At 49.7% G+C, this 14,464-nt stretch overlaps 1 protein-coding gene across 1 annotated transcript in view; it reads left to right on the top strand.

The window, feature by feature from the left end:
- The window catches only part of LOC106597444 (threonylcarbamoyladenosine tRNA methylthiotransferase-like), a 797,175-nt gene that overhangs the window by 235,540 nt on the left and 547,171 nt on the right, over positions 1–14,464 (top strand).

Genomic DNA, 14,464 nt, shown 5'->3' with positions numbered 1-14,464 from the left:
GGAGACCACCCCGGAGACCTACCCCGAGACCTACCCCAGAGACCTACCCCAGAGACATACCCCAGAGACCTGACCCCAGGGACCTACCCCGACCCCAGAGACCTACCCCGGAGACCTACCCCAGAGACCTACCCCAGAGACCTACCCCGGAGACCTACCCCAGACCCCGGAGACCTACCCCGGAGACCTACCCCGGAGACCTACCCCAGGGACCTACCCCAGAGACCTACCCCCCCAGGGACCTACCCCCCCAGAGACCTACCCCAGAGACCTACCCCAGGGACTCAGGGAATGAGAGACCCTGTGGATGTTCTGGTTGTCAGGGGAAATGGAACAGAGACCCTGTGGATGTTGTGGTTGTCAGGGGAAATGGAAATCCCCCTACATACTGGTTTCAGACCAGTATGTAGGGGATCTAGTTTCAAGCCAGTATGTAGGGGGATCTAGTTTCAGACCAGTATGTAGGGGGATCTAGTTTCAGACCAGTATGTAGGGGATCTAGTTTCAGACCAGTATGTAGGGGGATCTAGTTTCAGACCAGTATGTAGGGGATCTAGTTTCAGACCAGTATGTAGGGGATCTAGTTTCAGACCAGTATGTAGGGGGATCTAGTTTCAGACCAGTATGTAGGGGGATCTAGTTTCAGACCAGTATGTAGGGGATCTGGTTTCAGACCAGTATGTAGGGGGATCTAGTTTCAGACCAGTATGTAGGGGGATCTAGTTTCAGACCAGTACGTAGGGGGGATCTAGTTTCAGACCAGTATGTAGGGGATCTAGTTTCAGACCAGTATGTAGGGGGGATCTAGTTTCAGACCAGTATGTAGGGGATCTAGTTTCAGACCAGTATGTAGGGGGGATCTAGTTTCAGACCAGTATGTAGGGGATCTAGTTTCAGACCAGTATGTAGGGGGATCTAGTTTCAGACCAGTATGTAGGGGATCTAGTTTCAGACCAGTATGTAGGGGGATCTATTTTCAGACCAGTATGTAGGGGATCTAGTTTCAGACCAGTATGTAGGGGATCTAGTTTCAGACCAGTATGTAGGGGATCTAGTTTCAGACCAGTATGTATGGGGATCTAGTTTCAGAACAGTATGTAGGGGGATCTAGTTTCAGACCAGTATGTGGGGGATCTAGTTTCAGACCAGTATGTAGGGGATCTAGTTTCAGACCAGTATGTAGGGGATCTAGTTTCAGACCAGTATGTAGGATAGTGAAGGGGGATCTAGTTTCAGACCAGTATGTAGGGGATCTAGTTTCAGACCAGTATGTAGGGGGATCTAGTTTCAGACCAGTATGTAGGGGGGATCTAGTTTCAGACCAGTATGTAGGGGATCTAGTTTCAGACCAGTATGTAGGGGATCTAGTTTCAGACCAGTATGTAGGGGGATCTAGTTTCAGACCAGTATGTAGGGGATCTAGTTTCAGACCAGTATGTAGGGGATCTAGTTTCAGACCAGTATGTAGGGGATCTAGTTTCAGACCAGTATGTAGGGGATCTAGTTTCAGACCAGTATGTAGGGGGATCTAGTTTCAGACCAGTATGTAGGGGATCTAGTTTCAGACCAGTATGTAGGGGATCTAGTTTCAGACCAGTATGTAGGGGATCTAGTTTCAGACCAGTATGTAGGGGATCTAGTTTCAGACCAGTATGTAAGGGGATCTAGTTTCAGACCAGTATGTAGGGGGGATCTAGTTTCAGACCAGGGTATGTAGGGGGATCTAGTTTCAGGCATTTATTTTACGCCTGCTACATTAGGTTAGTGTGTGTGTGTGTGTGTGTGTGTGTGTTAGGAACACGTATTCCCATAGTGGAACATTATCTGCAGACTCAGAGGTAAAACATGGATTTAACTGCTGATAAGGGGACGGTTTTTGACTGAATCCCATTCTTCTGTTGGGCGATCTGATTTTCATTTAGACATAAAGTAATGAAACCTGTAGGGCTACAGATTAGAATATGAAAAGCAACATAGATTTTCTAGGGCCATCACACACTGGTATTTATTCACATCATTAATCCCACAATGTTTATTTTTGGGGGGGTTCCAGATTTGGGTCAAATGTCTGGGATTTACCTCAATAATCTTTGATTTATACTTGTACTGATCAACCGCTGAACGAAGTGCTGTCTTTAATGCTCCTAGTATGGTCTTAGTATGGCCCTTCTTTGTCCCAAATGGCACCCTATTCTCTATGTAGTGGACTAAAATGACAGCCTATTCCCTATGTATTGACTAAATGACACCCTATTCCCTATGTAGTGGACTAAATGACACCCTATTCCCTATGTAGTGGACTAAATGTCACTCTATTGCCTATTTAGTGGACTAAATGGCACCCTATTCCCTATGTAGTGGACTAAATGGCACCCTGTTCCCTATTTGGTGGACTAAATGGCACCCTATTCCCTATGCAGTGGACTAAATGGCACCCTATTCCCTTTGAAGTGGACTAAATGGCACCCTATTCCCTATGTTGTGGACTAAATGACAGCCTATTCCCTATGTAGTGGACTACTGTTGACCAGGGCCCTTTGGGGATATGGTGCCATATGGGACGTATCCAAAGACATTATTAACAGACGAGATGAAATGAATTGGCAGAACAAGACACAGTTTATATCTAATCATTTGTTTTAGGAGAAACACATTAAATCATGTATTTAGATATGAACAGTGTTGTTTCATACCAGAGGGATTTAAACTGAATAGGGAATTTGATTTGTGTACACAGCACGTCCCCCTGTATTGTGACATGACGTCCCCCTGTATTGTAGACTGAGTCCCCCTGTACAGCCCCCTGTATTGTAGACATGATGTCCCCTGTATTGTAGACATGACGTCCCCTGTATTGTGACATGATGTCCCCCTGTATTGTAGACATGATGTCCCCCCCGTATTGTAGGCATGATGTCCCCCTGTATTGTAGACATGACGTCCCCCTGTATTGTAGACATGACGTCCCCCTGTATTGTAGACATGACGTCCCCCTGTATTGTAGACATGACGTCCTCCTGTATTGTAACTGGACATGACGTCCCTGTAGTGACATGATGTGCCTCTGGTGTAGACATGAATTCCCCGGTATTGTAGACATGGCGTCCTCCTGTATTGTAGACATGACGTCCCCCTGTATTGTGGACATGATGTCCTCCTGTTTGTAGACATGATGTCCCCCTGTATTGTAGACATGACGTCCCCCTGTATTGTAGACATGATGTCCCCCCTGTATTGTAGACATGATGTCCCCCTGTATTGTGACATGATGTCCCCCTGTATTGTAGACATGACGTCCCCCCTGTATTGTAGACTGGAATGTCCCCTGTATTGTAGACATGACGTCCCCCCGTATTGTAGACATGACGTCCCCCCTGTATTGTAGACATGACGTCCCCTGTATTGTAGACATGACGTCCCCCTGTATTGTAGACATGACGTCCCCTGTATTGTAGACATGACGCCCCCTGTTTGTAGACATGATGTCCCCTGTATTGTAGACATGATGTGTCCCCTGTATTGTAGACATGACGTCCCCCCTGTATTGTAGACTGAATGTCCCCCTGTATTGTAGACATGACGTCCCCCTGTATTGTAGACATGATGTCCCCCTGTATTGTAGACATGACGTCCCCCTGTATTGTAGACATGATGTCCCCCTGTATTGTAGACATGATGAGACGTCCCCTGTATTGTAGACATGATGTCCCCCTGTATTGTAGACATGATGTCCCCTGTATTAGACATGACGTCCCCCTGTATTGTAGAGACATGGCGTCCCCCTGTATTGTAGACATGATGTCCCCCCGTATTGTGACATGGTGACCCCCCTGTATTGTAGACATAAGACGTCCCCCTGTATTGCAGACATGATGTCCCCGTATGTAGACATGATGTCCCCGTATTGTAGACATGATGTCTCCTGTATTGTAGACATGACGTCCCCGTATTGTGGAATGATGTCCCCTGCAGTAGACATGATGTCCCCTGTATTGTAGACATGATGTCCCACTGTATTGTAGACATGATGTTCCCCTGTATTGTAGACAAGCACGTCCCCCTGTATTGTAGACATGACGTCCCCCTGTATTGTAGACATGATGACCGTCCCCTGTATTGTAGACATGATGTCCCCCTGTCATTGTAGACATGATGTCCTCCTGTATTATAGACATGACGTCCCCTGTATTGTAGACATAACGTCCCCCTGTATTGTAGACATGATCGTCCCCCCTGTATTGTAGACATGACGTCCCCCTGTATTGTAGACATGATGTCCCCCTGTATTGTAGACATGATGTCCCCTGTATTATAGACATGACGTCCCCCTGTATTGTAGACATGATGAGACGTCCCCTGTATTGTAGACATGATGTCCCCCTGTATTGTAGACATGATGTCCTCCTGATTGTAGACATGATGTCCCCCTGTATTGTAGACATGATAGCGTCCCCCTGTATTGTAGACATGATGTCCCCCTGTATTGTAGACATGATGTCCCCCTGTATTGTAGACATGATGTCCCACTGTATTGTAGACATGATGTCCCCCCTGTATTGTAGACATGACGTCCCCCTGTATTGTAGACATGATGTCCCCCTGTATTGTAGACATGATGTCCCCCTGTATTGTAGACATGTCCCACTGTATTGTGGACATGACGTCCCCCTGTATTGTAGACATGATGTCCCCCTGTATTGTAGACATGATGTCCCCCTGTATTGTAGACATGGACGTCCCCCTGTATTGTAGACATGACGTCCCCCTGTATTGTAGACATGATGTCCCCTCTGTATTGTAGACATGATGTCCCCCTGTATTGTAGACATGATGTCCCCCTGTATTGTAGACATGATGTCCCCCTGTATTGTAGACATGACGTCCCCCTGTATTGTAGACATGATGTCCCCCTGTATTGTAGACATGATGTCCCCTGTATTGTAGACATGACGTCCCCTGTATTGTAGACATGATGTCCCTGTATTGTAGACATGATGTCAATCCCCTGTATTGTAGAAGTGATGTCCCCCTGTCATTGTAGACATGATGTCCCCCTGTATTGTAGACATGACGTCCCCCTGTATTGTAGACATGATAGCGTCCCCCTGTATTGTAGACATGATGTCCCCCTGTATTGTAGACATGATGTCCCCCTGTATTGTGGACATGATGTCCCCCTGTATTATAGACATGATGTCCCCCCTGTATTGTAGACATGACGTCCCCCCTGTTTGTAGACATGATGTCCCCTGTATTGTAGACATGATGTCCCCCTGTATTGTAGACATGATGTCCCCCTGTATTGTAGACATGATGTCCCCCCTGTTGTAGACATGATGTCCTCCTGTATTGTAGACATGACGTCCCCCTGTATTGTAGACATGATGTCCCCCTCTATTGTAGACATGACGTCCCCCTGTATTGTAGACATGACGTCCCCCTGTAGTCCGTCCCCTGTATTGTGACATGACGTCCCCCTGTATTGTAGATGACGTCCCCCTGTATTGTAGACATGACGTCCCCCTGTAGTAGACATGACGCCCCCCTGTATTGTAGACATGACGTCCCCCTGTATTGTAGACATGATGTCCCCCTGTATTGTGGACATGACGTCCCCCTGTATTATAGACATGACGTCCCCCCTGTATTGTGGACATGATGTCCCCCTGTATTGTGGACATGATGTCCCCCTGTATTATAGACATAATGTTCCCTGTATTGTAGACATGATGTCCCCCTGTATTGTAGACATGATGTCCCCCTGTATTGTAGACATGACGTCCCCCTGTATTGTAGACATGACGTCCCCCTGATTGTAGACATGATGTCCCCTGTATTGTAGACATGGCGTCCCCCTGTATTGTAGACATGATGTCCCCCTGTATTGTAGACATGATGTCCCCCCGTATTGTAGACATGACGTCCCCCTGTATTGTAGACATGATGAGACGTCCCCCTGTATTGCAGACATGACGTCCCCTGTATTGTAGACATGATGTCCCCCTGTATTGTAGACATGATGTCCCCCTGTATTGTAGACATGATGTCCCCCTGTATTGTAGAGATGATGTCCCCCCTGTATTGTAGACATGATGTCCCCCTGTATTGTAGACATGACGTCCCCCTGTATTGTAGACATGATGTCCCCCTGTATTGTAGACATGATGTCCCCCTGTATTGTAGACATGACGTCCCCCCTGTATTGTGGACATGACGTCCCCCTGTATTGTAGACATGCCAGCGTTTCATACTGCCACGTTTCGTACTGCCCGTTTCATACCGCCACGTTTCGACTGCCACGTTTCGCCACGTTTCATACTGCCACGTTTCATACTGCCACGTTTCATACTGCCACGCTTCATTCTGCCACGCTCATACTGCCACGCTTCGTACTGCCACGTTTCATACTGCCACGTTTCATACTGCCATGCTTCATTCTGCACGCTCGTACTGCCATAGCTTTAAAGCACAACAGTACAGGTGTTCGAACACGATTGTCATTAAGTGTCATTTTTCCTTCACACGCCCCAAACACTGACGAGATGAGTCCAGTTTGTCTCAGTGCCATACCCTGTCCTCCTTCAATATATCCTCCCTGCATTCAATAATAATATCCCACTGACTGTATCCTCCCTGCTTCAATAATAATATCCCACTGACTGTATCCTCCCTGCTTCAATAATAATATCCCACTGACTGTATCCTCCCTGCTTCAATAATAATATCCCACTGACTGTATCCTCCCTGCCTTCACAGATGTTCTATCCCAGAGTGGTGATCATTTCTGGGGTAAAGCTTCTCCAGTGCCTGGCCTGGCTGTCTTCATCCTCCACTAACAGTGTAACACAGGCAGCTCTAATACACTGTGATGTTTGGCTCCCAGCAAATTGATCTGCCACTCAGGCTGAGACTCAGCCGCAGAGGCGGTCGTAGAACAGCGGTGACCTTTTGACCCCTGTATCCAACCCGTTGTTGAGCTTTCGACTCTAGCTGTGAAATTTGACCTTTTTCCACTTGGCTGTGAGGTATGATTTGTGACACCAGAGCTAGACACAACACACAAACACAGATCCTGTTGTCTCACCCGATCTCGTCTCCTTCTCTCTCCCCCTCTCTCTCTCTCACTCTTTCTACTAGGGGTGTACTGGTACTGGTACCTCGGTTCAGTTCGCACTGTGAACCTGAATGAGTACATCAAACACGAGCCCTATAGGCTATGTCTACCCTGTGTTGTATGCCTGTTATGTAAAGCTGAGCTGAAAAAAAACATTTCAGGCTTTTCCCTTAAAACAACTACAGCAGGTAGGAATCCAAATTCAAATCTTAACCGCCGCATTTCAAACTGTTCTTGTTGTGAGACGCACCTGGAAACTAGTTCTGTAGGAGGACCAGCGGTGGGGTTGATAAACCTGGAAACTAGTTCTGTAGGAGGACCAGCGGTGGGGTTGATAAACCTGGAAAGTAGTTCTGTAGGAGGACCAGCGGTGGGGTTGATAAACCTGGAAACTGGACCGGGAAGTTCTGTAGGAGGACCAGCGGTGGGGTGATAACTGGAAACTAGTTCTGTAGGAGACCAGCGGTGGGGTTGATAAACCTGGAAACTAGTTCTGTAGGAGGACCAGCGGTGGGGTTGATAAACCTGGAAACTAGTTCTGTAGGAGGACCAGCGGTGGGGTTGATAAACCTGGAAACTAGTTCTGTAGGAGGACCAGCGCTGGGGTTGATAAACCTGAAACTAGTTCTGTAGGAGGACCAGCGGTGGGGTTGATAAACCTGGAATAAATCTCCAGTTTGGGAACGTTTTGTCTTCTCAGTAGATTACAGCGGTGATGGACAGAGAGATTATGTCTCCACTACTCAAGCAGAATAGTTTATGCAGCAGACAACACCTCAAACATGTTGACACATTTACACTGACATCCCCAGTATTCCCACCGGAGAAAGACAGAAACGCAAAAAAACTGACTTCTCCTCCACTCTGCATTCAAGCAGCCCTTCGCAGCTGATTCTGACCGGGACAGAGACATTACGAGAGCAATAGGTACATTTATAGCTGAGGATATCTGCCCTTTCTCGGTGGTTGAGTAGAATACAGTGTTTCAGCACCTGGTGAAAGTGCTCGAGCCACGTTATTAACTTTGTCCTCTCACGCATTTCTGCGGACAGGTAGTACCCGCTCTATATAAACAAGCTAAAGCCTAAGTTTTCAGTGATTTGGCCCAATGCACCCTGGGTTGTGCTTATGGATGGATGGATCTCCAGGGCTACAGAGAGCTACTGAACAGTACCAGCCTATCACATTACTCCGGAGAGGAAATGACAAGCCATGTTTACTTTCTGATTTCACACGCATATTGCACTTTATTTGAGTGTTGACGATTAATCGTTTTTATATTTAAGGAAATAGAGAATGTTATTCCTGATTGTGTTCTCATCCGGCATTATATGACTCATGATCGTGTATCTGGAATCAGGGAAAACAACACGTGGATTTTCTTAAATATACATAAATTAGCTACAGTTACTGTTGACGTTTCATTTCCTGTACAAACTGAAACCTGATCCCAAAACCTGCCATGCGCACCGAAACGTTGGTTTGGTGAACCGTTGGTTTGGTGAACCGTTGGTTTGGTGAACCGTTTCACTCCTACTTTCTACTGAGCCTCGTAAACAGGTGCCCCAGTAAAATGGCACCAAGGTCAAAATAAGAAAACTAAACGTTAACTTGACACCCCTGTGTGGCTTCTCAGGTTCTGTTGTCCCCTCAGGCTGGGGGAGTCAGCAACCCTGAGGAGGGGGAGTCTAATCCCCCCAGGACAGTGACTGTTGTTCCCTCAGGCTGGGGGGAGTCGGCAACCCCTGAGGAGGGGAGTCTAATCTCCCCCAGGATAGTGACTGTTGTCCCCTCAGGCTGGGGGAGTCAGCAACCCTGAGGGGAGGGGAGGTCTAATCCCCCCCAGGATAGTGACTGTTGTCCCCTCAGGCTGGGGGGAGTCAGCAACCCTGAGGAGGGGAGTCTAATCCCCCCAGGACAGTGACTGTTGTCCCCTCAGGCTGGGGGAGTCAGCAACTCTGAGGATGGGAGTCTAATCTCCCCCCAGGACAGTGACTGTTGTCCCCAGATGGCAGCGGGTCATTAGCTCAGTACCTAACTGTGTTATGGACAATCACCGGGGGGGGGGGCCAAGGGAAGCTGATCAAGTTGTTTATCCTGGTTGGATTTGGTGGGATTAATAAAATAACATCTCTTCCATTTCATTTTGTTGGGTTTTTGGGTATGGGACTTTGTAGATTTGTGTGTAACCCTCCTATTGCATCAGTTATTGAAGAGGTCCTCTTTCACACTTCCTGTTAACAATAAAATAATGCACCCAGAACCGTCTAAACTAACTTTATATTTATTCACTTTAACGTCATTACAAACCGCCCAGCACATGAATCAGATTTAGTCAGATTTGTCCTAAAATCCTACAATATCATCACATCAGAATGATAATCTGATAGACACCTCAGTCACCCTGGCGCCTCAGTCACCCTGGCACCTCAGTCACCCTGGCACCTCAGTTTCACCCTGGCACCTCAGTTTCACCCTGGCACCTCAGTTTCACCCTGGCACCTCAGTTTCACCCTGGCACCTCAGTCACCCTGGCACCTCAGTTTCACCCTGGCACCTCAGTTTCACCCTGGCACCTTCAGTCACACTGGCACCTCAGTCACCCTGACACCTCATTCACCCTGGCACCTCAGTTTCACCCTGGCACCTCAGTCACCCTGACACCTCATTCACCCTGGCACCTCAGTTTAACCTGGCACCTCAGTTTTACCTGGCACCTCAGTTTCACATTGGCACCTTCAGTCACCCTGGCAACTCCTCCCATCCCTCTTGCCATTGGTTATCTGGCTACTCATATCCCCCATGCCATTGGCCAGCTGTTCAGCCATCCCCGCCCAGTGAGAGATCAACCTCATCAGACTGACACACATCTTAGTGGAGAAATCCTATTGGTCAGTCAAGGGGACTAGTCCGGCCCTGTCCGTGTGTTGTGATCGGTCAGCCTGTCCCGTCCAATCATCAGACTGACAGCCAGATTAACACCTGTCCCGTCCAATCATCAGGCTGACAGCCAGATTATCTAACTGTCCCGTCCAATCATCAGACTGACAGCCAGATTACCACCTGTCCCGTCCAATCATCAGACTGACAGCCAGATTACACCTGTCCCGTCCAATCATCAGACTGACAGCCAGATTATTACCTGTCCCGTCCAATCATCAGACTGACAGCCAGATTACGTCATTCTTTCCCACCTGTCCCGTCCAATCATCAGACTGACAGCCAGATAATCACCTGTCCCGTCCAATCATCAGACTGACAGCCAGATTAAAACCTGTCCCGTCCAATCATCAGACTGACAGCCAGATAACAGTCGTAACTCCAGATGGCCTGTCTCACTCCAGGCACCTCACATTTATTTTCCCAGTCCGGTGGTCCACAAGCAGGGTGCTCCTCACAGAACCACTGTAATACCACTGTGTCTCAGCCCTGTGTGATGTCTACTGTCCCACTGTAATACCACTGTGTCTCAGCCCTGTGTGGTGTCTACTGTCCCACTGTAATACCACTGTGTCTCAGCCCTGTGTGATGTCTACTGTCCCACTGTAATACCACTGTGTCTCAGCCCTGTGTGGTGTCTACTGTCCCACTGTAATACCACTGTGTCTCAGCCCTGTGTGGTGTCTACTGTCCCACTGTAATACCACTGTGTCTCAGCCCTGTGTGGTGTCTACTGTCCCACTGTAATACCACTGTGTCTCAGCCCTGTGTGGTGTCTACTGTCCCACTGTAATACCACTGTGTCTCAGCCCTGTGTGGTGTCTACTGTCCCACTGTAATACCACTGTGTCTCAGCCCTGTGTGGTGTCTACTGTCCCACTGTAATACCACTGTGTCTCAGCCCTGTGTGGTGTCTACTGTCCCACTGTAATACCACTGTGTCTCAGCCCTGTGTGGTGTCTACTGTCCCACTGTAATACCACTGTGTCTCAGCCCAGTGTGATGTCTACTGTCCCACTGTAATACCACTGTGTCTCAGCCCAGTGTGGTGTCTACTGTCCCACTGTAATACCACTGTGTCTCAGCCCTGTGTGGTGTCTACTGTCCCACTGTAATACCACTGTGTCTCAGCCCTGTGTGGTGTCTACTGTCCCACTGTAATACCACTGTGTCTCAGCCCTGTGTGGTGTCTACTGTCCCACTGTAATACCACTGTGTCTCAGCCCTGTGTGGTGTCTACTGTCCCACTGTAATACCACTGTGTCTCAGCCCTGTGTGGTGTCTACTGTCCCACTGTAATACCACTGTGTCTCAGCCCTGTGTGGTGTCTACTGCCCCACTGTAATACCACTGTGTCTCAGCCCTGTGTGGTGTCTACTGTCCCACTGTAATACCACTGTGTCTCAGCCCTGTGTGGTGTCTACTGTCACTCTGCTGTTCTACTGTACAGTCAGTCCCTCTGCTGTTCTACTGTACAGTCAGTCCCTCTGCTGTTCTACTGTACAGTCAGTCCCTGAGCTGTTCTACTGTCAGTCACTCTGCTGTTCTACTGTACAGTCAGTCCCTCTGCTGTTCTACAGTCAGTCCCTCTGCTGTTCTACTGTACAGTCAGTCACTCTGCTGTTCTACAGTCAGTCCCTCTGCTGTTCTACTGTACAGTCAGTCCCTCTGCTGTTCTACTGTACAGTCAGTCCCTCTGCTGTTCTACAGTCAGTCCCTCTGCTGTTCTACTCTACAGTCAGTCAGTCCCTCTGCTGTTCTACTGTACAGTCAGTCCCTCTGCACAACGATGTAATGAATAAATAGAAGTTCTGAGAACAGAGGAGTCATCATTTTGGAAAGTGTTGTGTTTTCTGGTCAGTACAGCCCAGATGCTGTTGTTATTGTGGTAAAATAGGTCCATTTAGTAGAGCACAGTTGGGTTTACGCTGCCAGCTAAGGTCACCTTCATATTCCATCTGAAATGGCCCGTTGACGTCCTCGGATCAAACATGACTTTAAGTGCCTTTTCAATAATTCAGGTGCTGTAACTTGAAATGAAACATGGAAGTCGTTGACAAAAATAAACCACCAGTCCACATCACTGTCAGACATTGTGTTACTTAGACTGTCTGGCCTCTTGTCTCTGTCTGCAGGGCAGCAGCTTCCTGTTAGACTGTCTGGCCTCTTGTCTCTGTCTGCAGGGCAGCAGCTTCCCCTGTTAGACTGTCTGGCCTCTTGTCTCTGTCTGCAGGCCAGGCAGCAGCTTCCCCTGTTAGACTGTCTGGCCTCTTGTCTCTGTCTGCAGGCCAGGCAGCAGCTTCCCCTGTTAGACTGTCTGGCCTCTTGTCTCTGTCTGCAGGGCAGCAGCTTCCTGTTAGACTGTCTGGCCTCTTGTCTCTGTCTGCAGGCCAGCAGCTTCCCCCTGTTAGACTGTCTGGCCTCTTGTCTCTGTCTGCAGGCCAGCAGCTTCCCCTGTTAGACTGTCTGGCCTCTTGTCTCTGTCTGCAGGGCAGCAGCTTCCCCTGTTAGACTGTCTGGCCTCTTGTCTCTGTCTGCAGGGCAGCAGCTTCCTGTTAGACTGTCTGGCCTCTTGTCTCTGTCTGCAGGCCAGGCAGCAGCTTCCCCTGTTAGACTGTCTGGCCTCTTGTCTCTGTCTGCAGGCCAGCAGCTTCCCCTGTTAGACTGGCTGGCCTCTTGTCTCTGTCTGTAGGGCAGCAGCTTCCCCTGTTAGACTGTCTGGCCTCTTGTCTCTGTCTGCAGGGCAGCAGCTTCCCTGTTAGACTGTCTGGCCTCTTGTCTCTGTCTGCAGGGCAGCAGCTTCCCCTGTTAGACTGTCTGGCCTCTTGTCTCTGTCTGCAGGGCAGCAGCTTCCTGTTAGACTGTCTGGCCTCTTGTCTCTGTCTGCAGGCCAGCAGCTTCCCCTGTTAGACTGTCTGGCCTCTTGTCTCTGTCTGCAGGCCAGCAGCTTCCCCTGTTAGACTGTCTGGCCTCTTGTCTCTGTCTGCAGGCCAGGCAGCAGCTTCCCCTGTTAGACTGGCTGGCCTCTTGTCTCTGTCTGCAGGGCAGCAGCTTCCCCTGTTAGACTGTCTGGCCTCTTGTCTCTGTCTGCAGGGCAGCAGCTTCCCCTGTTAGACTGTCTGGCCTCTTGTCTCTGTCTGCAGGGCAGCAGCTTCCCCTGTTGGACTGGCTGGCCTCTTGTCTCTGTCTGCAGGGCAGCAGCTTCCCCTGTTAGACTGTCTGGCCTCTTGTCTCTGTCTGCAGGGCAGCAGCTTCCTGTTAGACTGTCTGGCCTCTTGTCTCTGTCTGCAGGGCAGCAGCTTCCCCTGTTAGACTGGCTGGCCTCTTGTCTCTGTCTGCAGGGCAGCAGCTTCCCCTGTTAGACTGGCTGGCCTCTTGTCTCTGTCTGCAGGGCAGCAGCTTCCCCTGTTAGACTGTCTGGCCTCTTGTCTCTGTCTGCAGGGCAGCAGCTTCCTGTTAGACTGTCTGGCCTCTTGTCTCTGTCTGCAGGCCAGCAGCTTCCCCTGTTAGACTGTCTGGCCTCTTGTCTCTGTCTGCAGGCCAGGCAGCAGCTTCCCCTGTTAGACTGGCTGGCCTCTTGTCTCTGTCTGCAGGCCAGGCAGCAGCTTCCCCTGTTAGACTGGCTGGCCTCTTGTCTCTGTCTGCAGGCCAGGCAGCAGCTTCCCCTGTTAGACTGGCTGGCCTCTTGTCTCTGTCTGCAGGCCAGGCAGCAGCTTCCCCTGTTAGACTGGCTGGCCTCTTGTCTCTGTCTGCAGGCCAGGCAGCAGCTTCCCCTGTTAGACTGTCTGGCCTCTTGTCTCTGTCTGCAGGCCAGGCAGCAGCTTCCCCTGTTAGACTGGCTGGCCTCTTGTCTCTGTCTGCAGGCCAGGCAGCAGCTTCCCCCTGTTAGACTGGCTGGCCTCTTGTCTCTGTCTGCAGGCCAGGCAGCAGCTTCCCCTGTTAGACTGTCTGGCCTCTTGTCTCTGTCTGCAGGGCAGCAGCTTCCCCTGTTAGACTGGCTGGCCTCTTGTCTCTGTCTGCAGGGCAGCAGCTTCCCCTGTTAGACTGGCTGGCCTCTTGTCTCTGTCTGCAGGCCAGCAGCTTCCCCTGTTAGACTGTCTGGCCTCTTGTCTCTGTCTGCAGGGCAGCAGCTTCCCCTGTTAGACTGTCTGGCCTCTTGTCTCTGTCTGCAGGGCAGCAGCTTCCCCTGTTAGACTGTCTGGCCTCTTGTCTCTGTCTGCAGGGCAGCAGCTTCCCCTGTTGAGACTGTCTGGCCTCTTGTCTCTGTCTGCAGGGCAGCAGCTTCCCCTGTTAGACTGTCTGGCCTCTTGTCTCTGTCTGCAGGGCAGCAGCTTCCTGTTAGACTGTCTGGCCTCTTGTCTCTGTCTGCAGGGCAGCAGCTTCCCCTGTTAGACTGTCTGGCCTCTTGTC

Source organism: Salmo salar, chromosome ssa02, assembly GCF_905237065.1.
Source record: "Salmo salar chromosome ssa02, Ssal_v3.1, whole genome shotgun sequence".
Classification (NCBI taxonomy): Eukaryota; Metazoa; Chordata; class Actinopteri; order Salmoniformes; family Salmonidae; genus Salmo; species Salmo salar.
This window is presented reverse-complemented; position numbering and strand designations above follow the sequence as displayed.